The sequence below is a fragment of the Lepidochelys olivacea genome (genome assembly GCF_965140295.1).
Source record: "Lepidochelys olivacea isolate rLepOli2 genome assembly, chromosome: 9".
In the NCBI taxonomy this organism is placed as follows: Eukaryota; Metazoa; Chordata; order Testudines; family Cheloniidae; genus Lepidochelys; species Lepidochelys olivacea.
The window spans coordinates 44099824-44122707 of NC_140419.1; the positions used below are offsets into that span (position 1 = coordinate 44099824).

Genomic DNA, 22884 nt, shown 5'->3' on the forward strand with positions numbered 1-22884 from the left:
TGCCAAGATAGCAAGAACTGCATTTTCCAGTTCTTCTTTGTTAATGTAGATCATCCTTGCTGGGTCTGATGATTGACCAGGGACTAGCTGGTGGAGAACTTTTTTTTTCCGAAGTTCAGAGTTAGCCCTAGGCTTTTGTAAGCTTCAGAGAAGCAATTAAGGGCTGTTTGTAGATCCTCCTTTGAGTGTGCAACTACAGCACAATCATCCGTGTACTGGAGTTTGGTTATTGTTGCTGATATTACTTTAGTTCTGGCACGGAGACAGGAAAGGTTGAAGAAGTTGCCGTCAGCCCTATATTGGATGCCAATGCCCTGTGGTAGATGGTCTTGTGTTAATGTTTTAAAAGCTGCTAGGAAAATGGAGAAAAGAGTGGATACCAGTACACAGCCTTGTTTTATGCCAGTTCGGATGACAAAAGGCTCAGAGGTAAAACCAGTGCACAGGATAGAGGCAGTCATCTGGTCGTGAAGGAGTCTTACAATGGTGATAAATTTGCTTTGGCAGCCAAATTTTGACATGATTTTCCACAGACCCTCACGGCTGACAGAGTCAAAGGCTTTGGTCAGATCGATAAAGGCCATATACAGCTCCTGGTGGTGTTCTTGACATTTTTCCTGAATCTGCCTGGCTGTGAAAATCACGTTGGTTGTGCCTCGTGATGGTCTGAAGCCACACTGGGACTCTGGAAGTACTTCCTCTGCAAGAGGGAGCAGGCAATTTGGTAAGATTCTAGCAAGAATATTCCCAGCAATGGAGAGGAGGGCAATGCCTCAATAGTTACCACAGTCAGCCCGGTCTCCCTTTTTGAAAATGGTGATGATGGTAACATTAGTAAGTCAGCAGGGATTTCTTTGGTGCACCAGATTTTGAGGAGCAGCAAATGAAGCTTGTTAGTCAGTGTTTCTCCCCCCACTTTCAGTACTTCAACTGGTATGATGTCAGAACCTGGTGCTTCATTATTCTTCATTTGTTTAATTGCTTTGCAGACCCCCTCAGGTGTCAGTTGGTTGGCAAGAGTTTCCCAGAATGTGTGCTGAGGGAAGGAGTCGATGGTGTCACCAGTCGATTCTCGATATAGATGCTTTTGGTAGTGTTCCAGCACTCTTTGATGGATTCATTATCTTTAAGAAGGGCATTACCATGTTCAGATCTCAGAGGTGAGCGGCCACATAAGCTTGGTCCGTACAGGGTCTTTGTCTCTCAAAAGAAAAGCTCCACGTATCATGTCTGTCAGAAAATATTTGGATTTCTTTTGCTTTGTCCTCCCACCATTTGTTTTTGATTTCTCAGATCCTCCTTTGAACTTCAGCTTTGAGCTGATGGGAAGAGCTCTGCTTCTCACTGGATAGTGGTTGTTTTTGCCAGTCGCAGAAAGCTTTTCTCTTCTGGTCCAAAAGGGCTGTAGTCTCAATGTTGTTGTTGTTAAACCAGTCCTGATGGTGGCGGGTAGCAAGGCCAATGGATTCCTCGCAAGCCTCACAGATGGTCAATTTTAGGGCTTCCCAGTCTTCTTCAACACTTGTGTTGTCATTTCCAGGTGTGTATATGGACAGTTTTTCACTGTGTAGTGTTTGGAAGTTCTCTTGGTGCACTGAGGATTGAAGTGTTTGGATGCAGTATTGCCATCTGTGTGATTTAGATTGTGTTCTTATGTTTCGGTGCAATCCTGATGGACATGACTGACCTCACCAGGTGCTGGTCAGTCCAGCAATCGTTGGCTCCTCTCATGATACAGGTGATTTGGACATCTCTTAGATCCTGTGTTCTTACAATGACATAATCTAGGAGGTGCCACACTGTTTTGAGTGGGAGTGTTACCAAGTTTTTTTTACACCTGTTGCTTTGTCTGAAGATTGTATTTGTGATCACAAGATTGTGCTCTGCATATTTGCTGAGTAGGAGAATGCCACTGGAATTGGTCTTGTCCACTCCTTCCTTCCCAATGGTGCTATTCCATATGTTAGAATCTCAGCCAACTCTTGTGCTAAAGCCCCCTAAAAGGATTATCTTATCTGGTTTTGGAATGGATGGCAAAATTTTATCAATATTCCTCATGAACGAGCCTTAAACGATCCAGCCCTCTATGGCCAGGTTCATATTAATCTTAGGAAGAATAAAAAAAAGTCACCATGGTAGCTAAATTCTGCCATCAACACTGTATCATGAAATCCTCGATTCTAAAGCCTTTAAAAATAAACTGAAAATACATACATAGTGTTGAGAGAGCAGGTTTCACATTTTTAATCTTACAATAATTCTGTTTGGTGCAAGCACTACTCAAGCAAGAAACTACTGCTGTAGGACCCCTAAGTTCATAACTTATTTCCATCTCCTTATCCTGTTAAAATAAAGAGAATTGAATTGTACCAGTTGAACATCTGCTTCAAGCAAATCTGCCCATTGTAAAGGGAAACAGAATATTAGTAAAAAGGAAGCAGAAGACAGAATTTCAAAATGATATCCTCAAAGCACTTTCTATGGATGTCTCACAGGTTTACAGGATATTATGAAGCATAAGACATCTGGTTGCATTTATATAATCTCATCAGTGCATACATGAAATCTTCTCCCTGTTTACTTCCACTTGTCAAGCCACTGAAGGGATTATATGGTTTTATTTGCTTGTTTGTTAATTTTATTGCATGTTTATTGTGGTGCAAGTGCACCCACTGATTCTTAACTATCCAAATCAGCTTAATGTAATATTAAATCACCAACATTTCCCACTAGATTGCTTGTGTGACTCTGTCCTGCTTGTTTACAGCTCATCATTCAATCGCTTGTAAAATACTAACGTGGGTTGGTTTTTTTCTTTTTTTTTGAAAAGCTGTATTATGGGAATATGTTGTCGTTCACCTCCAGCTGCTGTGAAATCTCTGGTTTTATAATCAAGATGACTACAGTGCTTTGATTTGATGTTAACTACACTTCATTTTGGTCTATGGACATACTTTCTATCTCCCCATAAGGCTAACTACTAAATTGACTTTACCCCTGCGGGCACAAATATAGTTTCCAGAATTTCAGCATGATGAACTGTTCCTAATGGCATGTTCCTAAAGCTTATCACACATTGCCCAGCAAGATTCATACATGATTTTGGAATCCTGCATATTCCAAAATGTGCCAAAGAGTCAGTTTTGATCAGCCATCACAGCAGGCTTTATCTACAGTGATGTGTCATCCTTACCTAGTTTGTGGCCATTTCTTTCACCAGAATTAACTAAAGCAGAAATATGGGGAAACATTCTGGCATTTCTTTTGCCAAGAGGACAAGATATTCTTCTATATAATTATTGCACCATTGAACTATATTTCTTGATGCAAGGTTTTTCACTTAGATTGCCAAGCTATTGCCTGATTTATTTTATTCACATCATCATACATCTGTACACAGAATGATCCACATTGGTAGCTCAAGACACTTTTGCTCTTTTAACAAAGTGTACTCCTAGAAGTCACATATTGTCTCTCATATATTTTATATCTGATTTCTCCTTCCTTCAACTTATCCCTCTAGCCTTGGACCAGCCTTTGGCTTCCTGTGTGCCAAGCCCTCTCTACATTCCCCTTCAACTCCCCTCCTGAAAATCTTTTCCACACAGAACCGTCTCTTGCAATTTTTTGTACTAGCAGCATCCCCATACAGTGACAGGTCTCATTCATCTTATTTGCGTGAGTCAAGCCAAGTGCTAGATATTTAAAGATACTCAAGCTCCTAACTCCCACTGGTTTCAATAGTGCTAAAAATCTGGCGCTATGCTCTGTAGGCAGCAACTTCATCTTCCTATTTGCAGTATTGCTGATCTCAAGAGACCAAACACATGAGATGGACCCCTGCAAGATATCAAAAATCCCGAGATTGACACCACAAATCATGAGTGTTTAAAAACATCAAACCATGTTTTTTAGTCTCTTACCTTTTTAACTCCCTCCTTTGTGAATGTGTGTGATAATTTCAGGTTCAAAAGTTAACCTTACAAGCATGCATCTCCCATTTATCCTCTCCTCACCCCCAGGTTAGGAAATGGCTGGCAGTTCCCTTATTACTGTCTTGACTCCCCCACCACCACCTTACTATCTCTGGTTTTCTCCCTGACATCCCATGCACACACGCGTGCCTTGCTGTCCCTGGAATTCACCCCCTCCCTGGACCTGGCAGCATCATCTCCCCTCCTCTCCTCCCCTTGCCTTGCTGCCCATCTGGGGTTCTCCCCTTCCTTGCACCTGGGTCTGCCACTTCCCTGACTCCCCTCCTCCCTTGCTGCAACCCATAGCTTCTCCTCCGCCCAGATCCCATGTAGAGGAGAAGTTCCAAGGCACGGAAGTGTTGCCCTGGGTCTGGGGCTCTGAACCCAGCAGCAACTTTCTCCCCACTCCATTTCTCCTCTTGCCCTGGGACCCTCTCACTGCTATAGGGCAATACATAAAAAGCAGGACTCAGTGACAAGGCAGAGCTGTGATATTAGTCCCAAACTTTTGCACATAGCTCTGTGCAGGCCCAAAAAATCGCAGAATTGGAGGAGCTTCTCACATCATCATGACAGCTCCTGCTGCAGGCTCCAAAATCCCAGGATTCATGGTCAATTCAGGTATTGCAATATGGTCAAACTGCCTTCCCCTGGCTGCTTGGAGATTTCCCCACCACTACCCCCAGGCTGGGGGAGCTGCCATTCTATCCCCTTTATCTCCCACCCCATCACCATCCTCTGCACCCCCTTCAGCCTCCCTCCTGCCCCCAATTGCCCTATAATCCTGAAATCTGCCTCCTGCTCCCCTTCACTCTCCCCAAGTGTCTCTTCTGCTCCTCACAGTCCCTGTGTCCTATCTAGCTCCTGAGCCATAGAGTGGCAGCCACTTTGACTGTGGTCGTGGCTTCAATCTCCTTGAAAACAATGGGACACAGCAGCCAATTTTATTAAGGACGACGTGACATTCACATGCAGAAAGACTGTGGGGAAATGGTGGCTATCTTGCTGGTTCCAGCTTCACTGACCATAGTAGGAGATTCAAAACAGGTGCCCATTTTGAATAAGGGAAAATTCGTGAGTTGGCAGCAGCCTTTCAGCATGCTCTCAAAATGCAGGTGTATTTGGCAATATTGTATTTGCTTGGTACAGCTCTGTGTACATAGAAAAAAAATTAATGCCTTTAATTACAGTTCATTGGCGCTCAGAATTTCCTCATGTTCTTTCCAGCCTAACTCTACCTGTCTACGTGTGGAAAGACAGCATCCACAGCATGTTGCTCAAGGTAAACCAGCCTGCATTGTTCTCTCAAAATCTAAACCACCCCTCTTCCAAGTTTTATAAAGAAACGGGTCTTTTTGCAACTCTGAATAGGCACAGGGGCCCACAGAAACGGGGATGAGGTTGGGTCAAGATCAATTCCTGAGCAGAGAATGTTTGCCCCCCTTATGGAATGGGCTGTAGCTCCACACACCCCCCCAAAAAAAGTTCCCTTGTCTGGTTTTCTGTAGGGTGTGGTAGAAGGACAGAGCGTGTCACTCCAGCACTCCCCCTATTGACTCCATTTGTGCTGCAGATCCTTGACCTCCAAGGAGGGGACTTGACTAGGGGAGGGGTGAGGAAACAGTGGTATGGAGGTAAAAACCTGACCCCCCTACGCGTGTTCCCATTTTGGGGGAAAATCCTGCAAGCTTGATGGGGGCAGATGAGCTGGCCTAAGAGAAGCATCTGTGTCCCTTTGTGTCAAAGCAACAGCACTAAAGCCGCTTTGGTGAGCTTTATAACTTTTATTGAGTTGTTTGAAACACCAGTAAAAATCCTATTGTGGGCACTTGAATTACTGGGTTAGATAGCTTGAGAATGCACTGAAGTGACCGGAGAAACTGGAGAAAGCAGATTTTGTTTTTAATGTTTCAGATAAAAGTAATGCCTCCACTTTCAGTCATGGGATTTATCCTCTTAACAGCCAGCGACTTTAATCCCAGATACGTCCTTGAAAACATGGCGTTTAACCTCTCACTTGAAAAGCCAAAAGCAAGAAGATTCGTTTGGCACTGTCACTCTATCCTTAATTCATCCTATTGTGCCTAGAGTATTGCAGGGGCCTGAGAGCCAGCTGAGTTTATATAGTATACGTGCCACAATCTTCAGCCACAAAGACTGAACTATGGCAGAGACAGCAACAGTCAAATCAGAACGATCCTGCTTTGTGCCGGCAGTGGTTGGCGTATGAAACTTATAGATGCTTAAATGAGCTGCCCTGCTACAGCAGAGATTTCAGAGCTCTGTTACAATGCAAGGCTTTGTTGACTGCCCCGCAGCACAGATAACTAATTTAAGCAGCCTTGGAGATACCAGCAAAGAATGTGCTGCTTTTGAGGTTTGTAAAGCTTTTAACTACTGCCTTCATACTCTCTGTGGTGAATGGGATGGTGCAACTGCAGATTCAGCCCCAAGGGTGGTGATGTCTTCATCTGCAGAGTGTTTTATTACTAAATGGAAAATAGTCTCCCCGCCCCACCTCTCCATGTCTCCCTGCCCCACCTTGGTTCTTCACGTCTGTGCTTTCACTTTCATCTCAAAGGTGTAGTGACCTACTTTAGTCAGGGTGCCCAGTGGGACTGGTGTCCATTCCTGGAAGGACGTATGCTGGAACCAACCCAAGATGAAATATTGATATTAGACTTATACTGTATGCATGTTTTGTCTTGGGGTTTTCATGTTATTGCTTGAAAAACATATTATACTGGAGTAGTGCCATCTGCAACTCCCAAAAGACCCAGCTCCTTTCCAAAACAGTGTGAGCATGCCAGGCCCAACTGTGCAAACAGAACGCGAGATGGCAAACAAGGTCTTTGATATTTTGTTAAATGTTGGATATAAAACAAGCCACCTCACCTTCTCAGAGTGTATGAATTTGGAGGCTGCATATATTTTTGTCCTTGTGCTGATTTGCAGATTCCACAAAGTCTATTTTTCTAAGACAATGCACTTTAATGAGCAATCAGCCCGAGTTTATCTGGTTTCCAGTGTGCGGTAGCAGTAAACTTCCCTTTCTGGCTTAGCAGTATGCAGTAAGAATTGTGATTCACATGACCCCTATGAGTGCTTTTATTGACACTCACGTACCTAGAGCTGTTAGTTATATTTCCCAACACTTCATACAGAGTGACTCTAATCTTGTTTCAACTTGATACAACACCCATTATTTTCCATTCCTTTTGCACATCGGGGTGCAAAACTGTATGGCGGGCTAGGTAGGGAAGGCTGTGCCTCCCCAAACAGCCTGGTCCCTGCTCCCATTCACCTCCTCCCACTTCCCGCCCCCAACTGCCCCCCTCAAAACCCCTCACCCATCCAATCTCCCCTGCTCCTTGTCCCCTGACCACCCCATCCCGGGACTCCCGCCCCAACCACCCCCCGGGATCCTACCCCCTATCCAACCCCCCCATCGCTCCCCATCCCCTGACTCTCCCCTTCCCCCGAACCTCCGCCCCATCCAACCACTCCCTGTACCCTGACTGCTCCCTGGGATGCCCTGGCCCTTATCCAATGCCCCAGCCCCCTTGCCATGCTGCTCAGAGGAACATGTCTGGCTGCCATGCCGCCCGGCCAGAGCCAGACATGCTGCCGCGCTGCCCTGCATGAGCATGCAGCCCCGCCACCCAGAGCGCTGCCAGCACGGCGGCCTGGCTGCGGGGAAGGAGGAACAGCAGGGGAGGGGCAGGGGGCTACCCTCCTGGACCAGGAGCTCAGGGGCCAGGTAGGATGGTCCCGGGGGCCAGCTGTGGCCCAGGGGCTGTAGTTTTGCCCTTAAAGCAGAGGTGGGCAGTCTTCCCTGCCCAACTCCCTGCCAAGTCACTTAGCACAGGGAGGGAGTTTGTCTTGTAGAGTCGGCAGAGGACAGGACCCACCCCTGCTTCCGCAGGCTGTGGAGCTCTAGCTGAGCTACTGCATCCTTAACATTGCACAGCATTATGGCCCTTCTATAAGTGGGGAGCTTCTGATGGGTCTGTTTAGTTGTGGATCTACTAACCCAAACCAACTCCAAGCTTCCTGCAGGCTGAGGTGTCAGGAATCCCAGGGGAACATTTCCAAGCAATAGAGCCTAGAGCTGCCCAGGAAAATGTGTTCCCCTTCCTTCCCCCCACAGTGAAATTTGACGAAGAATCTTTCATGTACATTTAAATTCTTCTGTGAGAAGTTGAGTTTTCACTGAGAAACCAAAATCCATTTTTATTTTTTTGTTGCCAAAATTTTTTTTGTTCACGCAAACCCCATATATTTTCTTCAAAAAAGAAGTTTTTGCATGGAAAAGAAAAACTAGTTAGACAAAATTCACTTTTCAACACAAAAAACCCCTCTCATTTCAAACAGCTCTAATGGAGCCCATCTGTGGAAGCCCCATACCTACCAGTTCTCCCATATATAATCCTTCCCTCTAGTGGATTTGCCCTTAAGTGCCTCCCGGGTGCGCTCACACAGCTATCGGACACACCTTACGTTCCTTGATATAAAGAGTTTCCTGTACAATGTAAGTACCTAATCTGCTACAATGTACAAAGAAGGTACCTTCACACACAACTACATACAGCAGTTTCACAAAGGGCAGCCTTCTAAAGAGCAGCACTTCTTTACACCTATGCTAGTCACTGGCAACCACAGAGTATTTGACTGTTTAACATGTTTGTAAGTGCTGTTGAGATATTTTGCAACTGCGTTAAATAGCAGTCTTTTAAAGCACAATCCACTCCCTTCTCCCCCACCACCAAGTCCTCTTTTGGCAGGTTCCTGTGGGCACAGGGGATTGTCCTTTAACAGGCTTATTTAATTATATGATTAAAATTACCGGCAATGCATTTTAAAGACCCCTGCAATAATAGCTAAGCCCCCTTCTCTGCCTATTTTACTGTGCATAATGTATTTCACATCTCTTGCTGATTGCAGACTTTATCCTGTCGGGCATCTTTGGGGGAAGGTGTAAAGCCAGGTTGCTGAATGCTGACTACCAGTGTGGCAAATAAACTCCAGTGGCATGTTTTGCAAAAGTGGGTGTTAGCCCTGGCACCTGGACCAAATTCCTATAGGGATTGTTATCATCTCATTGGCAAAATCCTCCCTGCAATTTCAGTTGGGCACAGCAATTTTCACTCTGTCCTACATTGTTGTGAAGAGTCATCATGCACTGTTAAGCAGTTGCTATGTTTCACCCAGTAATTCTCATCCTGAGAGAGAGAGAGAAATATGGACTGGGAGACTGATCCTCAGATGTAGGTGATCTGTACATGGTGAGGGTATGTATACACATAGATTAATTAAAGCTCACCTTCACAATGCCCTGATCCTGCTGCAGTTCTAGTAGCAGAATTGGGGAATTGTAAAATAAATAAATAAATAATTTTGTGCCACGTGTAGGCCTTGCCAGAGGCATCATTTCTAGGAAACTTAGGCTATGTGGTGCGGTATACACCCCCACACTGGCCCTGCAAGAGCTGAATTAGGCCAGGTGAGCCCAATCAGCTAATGAGGCTGCCAACAGAGGAGCTTTTGGCAGAAGGCAACTAATTAGAGAGAGGCTCACCTGTGCAGGAACAGGCAGAGCCTATAAAGCTAGGTAACAGGCCACAGAGTGACTGCTGGGGGAAGCCTACTAGGAAATTGGGGAGCTGCTAGGAAAGGCTGCAAGGCCCAGCCATCACCACTCCCAGGGAGGAGGGTTCTAGGAGCTGGTGCACCCAGAGAGAGATGGGGGAACCAGAGTGGTAGGAAGCAGTCCTGGAAAGGAGCAGTGTGGGCAGAGGGGGGAAGCCTAGAACTTCTGAGCTGAGGGCTCCTGGACTGGAACCTGGAGCAGAGGGCAGGCCTCAGTTCCCCTACCAGCCACTGAAGGAATAGCATAGAACTAAGGCAATGAATGGGAAGACTGCCTAGCACTGCTGATGGACTGAACCCTGGAATGGGGCATGCTGAATTACCTAGCTGCAGGGCTAAGTCACGAAGAAGATACTGTGGGTCCTGGAGCAAGAGGAGCTGCAGACCAGAGTTGGCATGATGATGTGTAATCTGCAGAAGTGGACATCTACCTCAGAGTTAATTCCCAGAGAGACCAGGAGGAGGAGTGAGAACAGCAGTGAGTGCTGTGCCCTGTGACAGGCTACTAGGTTCATTGGCTGTGTGGAGAGTTTAAATTGACTTTTCTCTCATCACGGTCACATACAAGTGGGGAGTGGAAGGGTGTCAGAAAGAGAGAGAATCCTTCCCTTCCTATTTGACAGCCTTGATACTGGGGCTTTGGTGTGGGGATTTGGGAACTCTCTGCCCTCCCCACCCCTGCCTCTATGAAATAGTGTCTCTTCGCATACTTAAGGTATTCACTACGGTAGTTTTCTACCATGTTGAATAATCTCTCATCCAGGGTATTTCATGCATGTACTGGTCTAATTTACTGTCATCAATACAACCCAACACAATAACTGGGAGCATGTTTGCTGTGAAGGGTGTGGTTCTATCCTTCTCTGTGTGAGAGGGGGATTGTTTCTTGATTGCTTCTCTGCCCGGTCTCTGGAACCTCTGCTGTACTGTTCCAACCCAATTAATATATACCACTTCTGACAGGAAAACTCATGTACAGAAGCTTTAAAACTCCCTTTCCATGGACCATTCAACCTGAATAGAACTAGGTTGTTTCAATACCTATGGAAAGTGAACACAACACACAACCATTGTGAATGCATTTTGAAATCAGAGTGAACACCTAGACACTCCCCCACCCCCCAGGATTGACCCAGCCCAAATCCTGAATATACTATGCAGTGGTCCAGTTATTTTAGCATGCCTACCATGGCATTAGCTAGCTATTGTATTACTTTTTGACAAGTACTCACATTTGTTCATGTTCAGTTTATGCTGCTACAGATTTGATTCTTTGGCTAGCCTCAGGGTTTAGTGGGAGTACACTGCACTGCTAAGAGCAAATGCCAGTGTAAGCAGGGTCTGAATGAATGCTTTGCTCCTGCTGTTTTCATATTCATCAGCTACAGTAGCGTCAAAATGATCAAGTTTGGCTGGCGTTAGGTTCAAATCACCTTAGAACTGAATGCAGAGATATATGAAATATGGTTACCAATGTTGTAATTATTGTAGGAATACAGGAAAGCAGGACTGTGCTTAACCTGTCCCAAATGAGGGGGCCACCCTCAGTTGAAAGAACCTCATTAAGCCAGGGGCTCAAATGTCAGAGTCCTATGAAAGTAAGAGGGCTGTGGACAGGTATCCCCAGCCAGGAGGCTGCACATCCCCAGGGGTCCTCCTAAACTGATTTAACCTATTCCTCCCCACTACTAAAAGAATAGCGCTAAACAGGCTTCATTAGGAGCCTCTTCGTTATGTTAAATGCCCAATCAGAGTTGAAATCAGTTGTAGTAAGGCTGTGTTTCTGCCCAGCCTGCAAAGAGCTAAAATCACTTGAGATGGGGCAGTGTTTGTTCCCAGCCTGCAAAGAGCTGAAAATTACTAAGACTGATGTGCAGAGGTGGCAGTAGAAGGCGACTGACAGTCAGATGGTGAATGAGTGGCTGGTGCAGTAGAGAGGCATGATGAGTGGCCAACAGGTTGGCTGGTGGAGAGACGCAGTGAGAGCAGGCTGCTGGCGGAAGCAACGAGCAGGTGGCTGGCAGGAGCAGCTGGTGAGCAGCCAGTAGGGTGGCTGGTAGGCAGAGAGGGGCAGCAAGCTAGTGCCTGAGCAGCAGAGCGAGTAAGGTACCTCTTTACTCCACCCGGGGGGAGGTGAACTCTGCAGATGCACCTCTGAACGCTGGGTCTGCACTGACCAAGGACAGCAACTGTGAGTGGGGTGCAGAGAAGTGTCGAGCATGTGAAAGGGACTTTTGGGTCGCTGGACTTAAGAAACTGAGGGGAAAAGAACACTGCCCAACCTACTTGGTGGTGGGTCTTTTACTCATGGTTTGTTTATGAACCCTGTTTGCAGTGTTTTCCCAAATTAACACCCAGTTACTTCCCTCCTTTTAGTAAAAATTTCTTTTCTACGCTCAGACTCTGTGCTTGTGAGTGGAGAAGTATTTCCCCGCAGAGGTGCCCAGGAGTGGTGTATAAATTTCCCAGATTACTGGGTGGGGACTCAGGCTGGTTCTGTGTTGTGTCAATGGAAAGGACCTCCTAGATATTGAGCCCGGCCCTGGTTGATGTTGTCTCCATCTGGCAGAAGGATTACACCAGGTTCAGTAACAAATCATAGTCTTGTGTTTTGGATAAGCTATAGGTTATACTAGATTAGATTTGAATCCATAGTGGTGATTGTGACATGGAGTTTTGCAAGTGGGCAAGATGAAGGATGGGAAGGTCTGCAGGACTCTGTAGCTATGTCCTCACCAGACTGTATGGAGAGTAAACTGGTCAGGAAATTTTTGACAAGTTTTTCGTTGGAAAATGAAGATTCGTTAAAACTGGAACTTTTCAGGAACCTTCCAGTTTTGACTAAACTAATTGTCAGGAAAGGTTTTTGAGGTCCAGGATGAAATTTCTGGTCTAAACTGGTGTGTGTTTTTCCCCCTCCCTTTTCCCCCACGAGTCCATTCATTGGGGCACTCAGCAGAGATATGGAAACTCAAGTTCAAATTTCTGCTCCAATAAATCTTTATAAGAGGTGGAATAGCTCTACCATGAGTGATTCACAGCAGGGATTTGAACTTAGATCTCCTACATTACAGGTGAGTGCCCTAACCACCAGGCTATTGACTATTTTGGGAGGGGGTACTCTAGTTTTCCGCAGAAAACTTTGAAAGGTCTGGTTTTGTCCTGATGCAAATCAGGACAAGTTTCAAAATCTTGAAAACATTCATGGGACAGAATTTTTCACCCAGAGCTCCCACACTGTTCCACTATCAGTGGGACAGCTCCATCAGTAGGAGCACTGCATAGACAGGATGCTGGTTTTACTTCTCCGCCATCTACCCCTGTTCAGATCAGGTCCAGACAACGATTAAAGCAGCCACCTACGCTGTCAGGTGTCAAAATGTAATGCAGGCAAGGCCTGTATGGAGCTAAATCACTCATCACCTCACCTTATTGTAGTTCCAGGGCCAAAACCATGCTGCTTCCATTACTCGCAGATCATAGATGATATAGAATCTGCCGTCAGTGATATTATCTGTGGATAAGAGTACAGTTTTCCTCTGAAATGCTGGTAGTCCACTGTTCTCCTGACCTGTAGCTATTGCTGCTCCCTAACCTTTTTCAAAGCTTACTGGTATAATTGCCAATTCTGTCTTACATTTTGAGAAATCATTTCCCTGTTACTAAAATAGCAGTTCTTCTTCATAAAAATTATAAAACCTGGTCACAACATTCGTTAGGTTAAAGAGGCAGTTGTTGAATGGCAGGTCATGATTCAGGAAGATGTCATTCCTGCCCATTACGTACTGATGAACAAAACTGAAAGAGACCAGAGTTCACTGTTGACTTAGTAATTCAGCTACTGCTCTTCATTTGATTGCAAAGGTGTCATGTGCAGTTTAATCATTAGGTCATTAACCTTAACAATATCTTCTTGGTATGCAATTCAAGTAGATTACTGCCTGGAAGAAAATGTGTTAATGCATTTCTAACTCGAAATGAATGCAACTGCACCCCATAGCACTCAGAAATTTAGAAAGGAGGTGTGATCTAGTGGGGAGAGTATGAAAGTGAGGGCGAATGTGTAAGCAATTTTAGTTTTAAAAAGTTAGCTGTCCCAGACACAAGCTTCACTAATTTAATCTTAAATATTTTGAGGGAAACTAATATAAGCAAGCTACGATTGTGTGCAACACACAAAGTTTGTGTTTCACAGAGCAGTCTGGAGGTACTGTAATGTCAAGTTGTGAATGAGAATGTGTTCTCACAAAGGAAGGTAGCATGCTCTAATTCACAGACACACATGAGGTGGTAAGGTGAGATTTCACTGAGGAAAAAGATGGTCAGATGCAGAGACTGATGTGCACAAACAAGATATACTATACTTTTAAGAGAGACTGAATCACAGGAGGATATTGCATACAATTAGATATATCAACACATACAATTAGACTCATTATTTTTGTAGGGATCACACCAGTTAAACTTGAAAAGGTAGCTGATCAAAATGGCATAGTGTGGTCCTATTTTTGTAGTTTAATCTCACAAGCCCTTTGTTTGTGACTCTGTTTTTCAAAGATATGGGTTTGGCCATCACAGTCATGGCTGTGAGTAACATCTATTAAGATCTACTTATCTGCATTAATAGACAGTATCTGTTCCTCTGGACTATAAGCTCAAGTGTTTTTATGGCTTACTATTTATTTGCCCAAGATTTAAGCCTGAGCATTTAGTCTGAAGCTTAATATTGGAAAAAAAATATTTTCTTTTTATTGGTTCTTCCTAGTTGCTGGAGCTTCTTCATATTGGCTAATTTTTTTTGTCATTCAAGTCAATGGTGGTTTTGCTGAAATCGTCAGCAGAACAAAGATTTGCCCCTACATCATCTGAGCCAAATTTGGCTCCACTGATGGGAGCCAGTTAGAAATATATGTTTTGGTTGGCTTGTTTCTGGGTTTTTCCCCCTCAAAATTATCTCAAAAAAACACCATGAAACACTCAATCTACTTCACATTACCATTTGACAAGCACCTCTACATCTGATTCATACCTTGGTCTCACCTAGACTTGACTATTAGAGCACATTAACTGATACTTCTCCTCACTCTTTAAATCACCTTCAGCATGTGTAGAATTCATGGAGACAAAATTGTAACAGTCTAAATTTCTTCATCACAGCACATCTAGTCTAGCCAATCTTTCTTTGGCTTCCAGTTGCTATAGGCTGATCTGGAAGTGATACCTATACCTAAGGTTATGTATAGGACACTGCGCAAAGTCTTGCCTATTATGTATCTAAAAAGTTGGTCTTCTACATCCTGGAAGATCCTTGGTCTCAATTTTGCCTGGACTGTTGGATGCCATGCATTTCAACTGCATTATTGATATTGAATTCAGTCTTTATTTATGCCACACAAATTCCTTTGAGTAATATAGAGGCCCTGAAAAATAAAGCACACTCTTGATGGGGGAAGAGGGATTGTATAGTGTCCATCTCAAAAACTTTGTATTTCACCAAAATTTAAAACCACAAAAGTGTCCCCAGCATGTGGCATAAAGAGCAGCATTCTCAAGGTCCTAGCTATGTATGCTAGGTGCCCAGAGCACATTTAGATTTTGAAATGTTGTCCCCTAGCTTTGAGTGGCCACTTGGCAAATATGTCCTATATGGGAGAATAAATACTCAATGTATGCAACATTAATTGTTTCTGGTAAGTGAGGTTTAAAAATGTAATGTTGCCTGTATTACCATTGATTGACACTGCTACACTTCAAATTATGAATTGATAGCCTCCTTTTCAAATCCACATAATCCAGCACAAGAAAAAGATGAGTCTCTCTGAAACCATCAGTCACTGATTAAAAATTCCTTTGGTCTCTAGAAATTGAGGACCAGGTACCTGAAATATGTGGATTCCTCCTGTCAAGGTTCCTTCCCCATTCTGAACGCTAGGGTACAGATGTGGGGACCTGCATGAAAAACCTCCTAAGCTTATCTTTACCAGCTTAGGTCAAAACTTCCCCAAGGTACAAAATATTCCACCCTTTGTCCTTGGATTGGCCGCTACCACTACCAAACAAATACTGGTTACTGGGGAAGAGCTGTTTGGACACGTCTTCCCCCAAAAAAATACTTCCCAAAACTTTGCACCCCACTTTCTGGACAAGGTTTGGTAAAAAGCCTCACCAATTTGCCTAGGTGACTACAGACCCAGACCCTTGGATCTTAAGAACAATGAACAATCCTCCCAACACTTACACCCCCCTTTCCAGGGAAATGTTGGATAAAAAGCCTCACCAATTTGCCTAGGTGACCACAGACCCAAACCCTTGGATCTGAGAACAATGAAAAAGCATTGTTTTCTTACAAGAAGACTTTTAATAAAAATAGAAGTAAATAGAAATAAAGAAATCCCCCCTGTAAAATCAGGATGGTAGATACCTTACAGGGTAATTAGATTCAAAACATAGAGAACCCCTCTAGGCAAAACCTTAAGTTACAAAAAAGATACACAGACAGAAATAGTTATTCTATTCAGCACAATTCTTTTCTCAGCCATTTAAAGAAATCATAATCTAACACATACCTAGCTAGATTACTTACTAAAAGTTCTAAGACTCCATTCCTGGTTTTTCCCCGGCAGAAACAGCTTATAGACAGAGACCCTTTGTTTCTCTCCCTCCTCCCAGCTTTTGAAAGTATCTTGTCTCCTCATTGGTCATTTTGGTCAGGTGCCAGGGAGGTTACATTTAGCTTCTTAACCCTTTACAGGTGAGAGGAGCTTTCCCCTGGCCAGGAGGGATTTCAAAGGGGTTTACCCTTCCCTTTATATTTATGACAACTCCTTATAAAGTCTATCAGGTGTCTGCAGTTGTAAAAGATAGCCCATTATGCCCAAGATATTCAAAAGTGACCAGTGATTTTGATTGCCTCTGTTTTGGGGGCCCACTTTTCAGAAAGTGCTGAGCACCTGCTCACTGAAAGTCAGGCCCTTTTAAGGCATCTCAAGTTGGGCACCAAGAACTAAAGCTGCCAACTCACTTTGAAAATCTTAGCCTAATTGGTTCTACCTACAGGGGGAAAGAATCAGAAGTGTAGATAGGTAGAAAAATAAACAGAAGCAGTTCAAGGAGAAGATACTTAAATCATGTAGTCTAAACCAGTAGTTCTCAACTAGGGGTATGTGTACTTGGAGGTCTTCCAGGGGTACATCAACTCATCTCAATATTTGCCTAGTTTTACAACAGGCTACATAAAAAGCACTAGCGAAGACACTACAAACTAAAATTTCACACATACAATGACTTGTTTATACTGCTCTATATACTATACATTGAAATGTAAGTATGATATTTATATTCCCATCAATTTATTTTATAATATTGTAAAAATGAGAAGGTAAGCAATTTTTCGGTAATAATGTGCTGTGACACTTCTGTATTTTTAGGTCTGATTTTGTAACAAGTAGCTTATATGTGAGGGGAAACTTGGGGATAGGCAAGACAAATCCTGAAAGGAGTCTGGGTAAACAGCTAGTTCTTAAACTTTTAACATTTGCATGTTATGTTGGATTCTTGTGTTCTATATAGCCTTTGTTTTAGGATCTGCTAGCTAACTGCTTGCTACAGCTTTCCCTTTACTCTTTATCCAACAGATTCCCTGGTGATGAGCACATTATAAAATGTTGGCCTTATAGGTAGATACTTTATATTTCTGCACTCTAAATTATCTTTTTTATGTATAACTCTCTAGTGTACTTCTTGCTTTTTATTTCTCCACTTTGCCTAATTTCTCATCTTTCCTTCATATTTCTTTCAGTCTCGTCTCTTTTCCAGCATGATTAGCATTGCAATATTAATTGCTATATGTTTAAGTATACTTAATAGGCAGCGTATACATTGTTGGCAAATAAAGCCAGAAGTTCAATTCTCAGTTTATTTACCTAAAGCTCAAAAGAGAAGATGCAACTAACGCTTTCAGATTAAACTAATTTTCATTTGCTTGCTTATTTTTGGAAAGAATGATTTTTGTGTCTCAAGTCCTGTTTTGCATACAGTATATTTTAATTGCTGAAAGTTTTACAGAAATGTTGAATAGGTTTTTCAAATCATACTATTTTGGCTAAGAAAATATGTGGATAATATTAAACCAATCTTTGATGTTGCTTGGGCTTCCGTTCTGTTGCTCAAAGGAGTTTTCATAACTAAACCGTATAACCTAAATGATCCTGACCAAACTGTCTCGTTCTGCCCTGGGAAATACTTCTTGCTGTTTGGTAGTTGGTTCTATAAATGTCATAAGCGTTAACCTACCCATCTGGTAGGTTTATTGTTCTAACCAGTTGTTTTTTACCCCCATTTCTTTTTTGGCTCTATGGCTGTGCTGCCCCTTTGATAAGTAGATTAAAATGTGCAATCCTGCTCCTTTTTAAAGTCAATGACAAAAATCTTACTGACTTCAGTGGAACCAAGGTTAGAGACAACTAGGGCCACAGTCATGCAAATACTTATGCATCTGTTTAACTTTGCACACTGAGTAGTTCCACTGAAGTCTTGCATAAAGTTCAGCACATACAGCTTTTCAGGATCAAGAATTATTGGAGAGGGCACTGCTGCAATATAATGGTGCTTTGTCAATCTATTGTTTTGTTTAATTTACTCCATATAATTGTAACCTTGATTCAAAAAATCTGTTAAATATGGCAGGCTGGAATGACTATGGTATATGATGTACTAAACCAATGACATTCTGATTTGCTCATTTCATGGGTTCTCTCTCCACTGGCAATAACTAAATGTACTGAACAATTTTAGGAAGGCTGATTTTATGTGGGCACTTTGTGCTTCATGAGCAATACATAATGTTTAGAAACTATATGCTGGCTGGCTAGCTGTAGTGGAGGGGACTTAAGAGATTTGGAGCAGAGATCAGAAACAGAAGAGACCAAAGAGGTGGGCTGAAAAAGGAGGAAAATGTCCATTTCCTTTCTATAAACTACCCACAAGAGTCTGAGGTGAGAGGGGTGTATTGGTAAGGACAGTTTGCTGCTCTTGAGTGAACACCATTTGAAAAACCCAATCACCTAGGACTAGGCAAAAGTGATCAGTAAGCCAGCTAGGTTATCAAAGCAATGTTTGATTCACAAAGGTTAGCTTTTACTTGTTGGAGGAAGCAGAGAAGGATGCATTGGGTAATTCAAATCATTTTGATCTATTCACATTAGATAAAAATACATGGCATTTATGTCTGCAGAGCCCAATCCAACTCCCAGTCCAGTCAATGGAAATCTGTACCTTTTCAGGATCAGGCTGTGTTGAGGGGCTGTATGGGCTTGGGGGGTACAGGATGACTGGTGCCAGCTTGATTTCTTGAGAGACTGTGCCAGCATGAAAATGGAAATCCCCACACTGCAGCCCTGCCAGAAGAGTCAGTTCACACCAGGCTCCCAAGCTGCCACTGCCATTGGCTCACATAGGAGCCCACTCCACTAGGGACAGCTTGAAACACTAGTGTAGTGTTTACAGCTGATGCTGCAGAGCCTCATGGTGAGGACTGTGAGCTGTTTTGTGTCAGAGATTGCTGTGGTGATAACCTAAGCCACCCCTCAGATGTGGGGAGTCTGGATCATTTCTCCCCCCACCCCCTTTATCACAGCCCTGTCTGGGCCATATGGCAGATACCTCCCACCTGCTGATTATCAGGAAGCTGCCAACCACTGTTCCTTTAGCTCCCTCCACAAACACACACCCCAGGTCAGTAGAAGGGACCTGTTCACCATCATAGGGTAGGAGAGACTCTTCTCCCCCCCCACGCATATATATCTGCATAGTGTTTGGGGGGAGGTGGTGATGGAAAACACCCGCATTGAGCATGTAGATTTATGCTACAGCCCTAAATCAAAAGGCTTAGCAGCACTCAGTGTGGAAAATCCCAGTGACAGAGCAAGTCCACGAAGATCACATCCTCATCTTTTGTTTGCATTCAGTGAATGCCAGTAGTAGACCAGACTATACAGTAACTGACCAAAATGTCAAGAGAGTCACATCCTGACTCAGTGCAGCCATAGATACTCTCAACTTTGCTCTCAGATACAGCTGTAGGCCTTTTCTGTGCTTGCCTATGTTTGTGTATTCTCAAAAGCTCTCAGTCTTGGCCAAACTCTGGTCCCATTGCAGTTTTTACAGCTGAGTTGGGCCCGTGCTAAGTGTTCTGAAACTCTCACCCCAAAGGCCTGACCCTGGCCACTCCAATGTGGAAGTGCTACATAGGTAGAGGATGATCATAATTAGACTGCAGGGAGGAAAAAGTTTCAGGACAAGATGGTTTATGCTGTTGCTACCATCAGGTCCCTGGGGCAACATATTCCAGTAAAGGGTGCATGCTCACTGCTCCCAACATGCTAACAGAGCAACACTTGGAAAGCTCTGCTCCAGCCTGTTATACCAGTGTAGCCAGTGTGCTCGTACAGTGCCCAGGAGGCATCATTCCTTGTGTGGAAATAATGCCTTGAGGCACCCTTGCTTGGGCTGCATATCTTCATTGCTCACTCTGTCTTGTAAGATGCATAATTGAGGCCAAAGCTGCTGTCTTGATCATTCATCTTTTCTCTCATTTTCTATCAAAAGACATTACCAGTTACCCACTGTATTACATCATAAAAGAAGCAAAGTATTATACATCAGTCTCTCTGAGGCTACAGTTGTGTTTTATTAACAGGAATATTGCAGTTTCATAAATCCTTAATGAAATGGCAGCCTATAACAGAAATAGTCACTTCAAAGTTGAGCCTTGCTATAGTCAAACCACCAAGCTATTTCATGTTAACTGCTTCCATCTTCACATCACTGTGACTATAGCTGACAAACTCGTTAGTAAACTATTGGAAACATGTCTTCCAAAGTAATGATTGCTTCATTTGTAAGCAATATTACTCCATAGATAATGGATTTGTCAACAGATTGTATTAAAATGTTCCATAATGGAAGAAGCAGCGTAATGAGCCCCTTATATGTGGTGAAGGCTGAGCCTACATAGGCTTGTGTGAAATGTTCATGATGCTTCATTTTTATCTGTTTAATCTAATGATAGTGAGAGAAATATACAAATCTTAACCATTCATATTGTGCTAGCACCTAGAGGCCTCAACCGTTGTGGGTTCTCATTGTGCTAGGCACTGTATATTCAGCAAGCGACAGCCCCTTCTCCAAAGAGCTTATGTTTTAAATACCGTAGACAAATTTTTACAGTGTGTTTTCTGCCAAAGGATCAAGCAGTAGACCACCCCTCAGTTTATGCTCAGTTGTTACTCAAGTAAACTATCATTAAAAAGTCAGTGTGAATTTGAGTAAGGATGTCAGGGTTTGTCCTACATTTTAAGAGTCGCTTCACCCAGCAGTAAAATGCAGCCCTGTACAGTGCTTGAGGTATTTCTGTGTACTGCTAAACAGTTTAGGATGGAAAGTGGGGAGTAAATATGAGCTGTGTTTCGTTTGACTCTGAAAATTCATGCCCAAACTACTTCTGTTTCCAATTAAGTCACTGGGAGTTTTGTCATTATCTTCAATGGCAGCAGGATCGATCCCTTTGTCAGGAACTTTTTTGGTAAAAATTGTGATATGTGGTAACCAGTCCTAATACACAAAATGAAACATCTCTGCCTCAATTTTAGTTGTCCAAACAACCTCAAAGCCTAATGGGAAGTCATCTTGCTTGGGTCTACTAAATATCAGCTAGTCTCCTACAACCCTTTCTGAATGTGGAACCGAATGATAAAACAAGCTTTGCAATATTTTGCAAATATCCACATCCTGTGTAATTCCAAAAATGCAGCTTCTAAAGAAACATTGCTATTTGTAATTCAGTTAGCTAAAATCGTGTTTTTGAGGGAACAGATTAAGAGGGGTAATGAAATTCCATGCTCTTAGATTCAGGATTCTATATTGGACTAGCAACTCCAAGTTACATGTATTCACCATGTCAATGTGGGTGCTTGCTTAGCTCAATGGAGGATGGAGACTGGTTGTGTTAAACATTCATTATTTCAGATAGATCCTTTGGATCTGAATGCACTTGATTTATGGTCATAGTTGCTGCCTCCTATATGGGCTCTAAGCAAAGGAAGGGGAAAGCCATCAAACATAAGCACAAGTAGAGCTTTCTACAGAGGAGGATATACTGGTTTGGAAATGAGCAAATAAGATGGAATGAGTTGGAACTGGAAGGAGGGAAAGGTTCCTATCCACAGAAAAAGCATCTTATGCTCAAAGCTATGAACACACAAGTAAATTAACATATGAAAGAATGGAATGAAATGGTGTACAGTCAGGGCCTGGTTCCCAGAGTTGCTGAGCACCCACAACTCCAGAGTAAGTTAGTGGGAGATATGCGTGCTAAGGAGGGTGCCAGATATTAAAAGGTAGGTAGAGTGGTTTACATTTCACAACTTAAATATCTGGGAAGGGGAACTATAAAAAGTCATCCAGATACACTGAAGATACCTAAAAACATGAACCATAAGTCAGATCCTTGGCCCCACTCCATCTTCTTTGTGCCACTTAAACAGCCAGCTAGGGATCCCCCTTATGTAGGGGAATGGCAGATGGCACAAAGCTGATGGAAGCAACTGTATACACTATCTACGCCTAGACTCCCTGATGTAGGCAGTGTAATCAGAGGCAGGAAGGGTGTGTGCACAGAATGCCTTGTGCTGTAGTGATCCTGGCTGGTGCAATTGCCCTAAGAAGCGCTTACCAGTTGGTGTAAAGAGCAGCCCTGACAATGCTCCAAATTGTTTTGGGATCAGTTCCAGGTTTATGCCCAGGATAGAGGAGGCATAAATGTGACTTAACCATCCTCAGGTCCTGGAGTTGAGCACAGCCTGGCCATACCCCAAATCCTGTCCCTAGGAGTCTAGCAAGAAATGAGTAGTAGATTCCAGCCTGTCTGGGTGCAAAGTCTCAGCTATGCAAACTATTAGCATATGTTTAATTTCCTTTTTTTTTTTTTATTCTCATGTGTCTGGTAGTCTCACTGGAGGGGGGTGAAATCCAGATGCTGTGAATCACTATGAGGATGTTGCTCTAGGTGCTGCTGCTGGATTTCTTGCTACTTCAATCATTTCTTTTCCATGCTACACTGCACCGTGCATAAGGGTGCATGAGTAAAACAACTCAAGAGTCACACTGCAAAGTCACTCCTAGAAACCCATAAGTTCATTTTTGCTTTCAGACAGTTTTGCTGACCATCCACTGCTGCCACAAGGTACAATGCCAAGTAAATCAA

General features: G+C 43.3%; 1 long non-coding RNA gene across 1 annotated transcript in view; it reads right to left on the reverse strand.

The window, feature by feature from the left end:
• Positions 1 to 22884, reverse strand: part of LOC311526008 — a 73648-nt gene that overhangs the window by 38099 nt on the left and 12665 nt on the right. Inside the window, exon 2 of the long non-coding RNA XR_014712925.1 lies at positions 13052 to 13137. This is a non-coding gene — a long non-coding RNA (uncharacterized lncRNA). The remainder of the gene's footprint in view (positions 1 to 13051; positions 13138 to 22884) is intronic.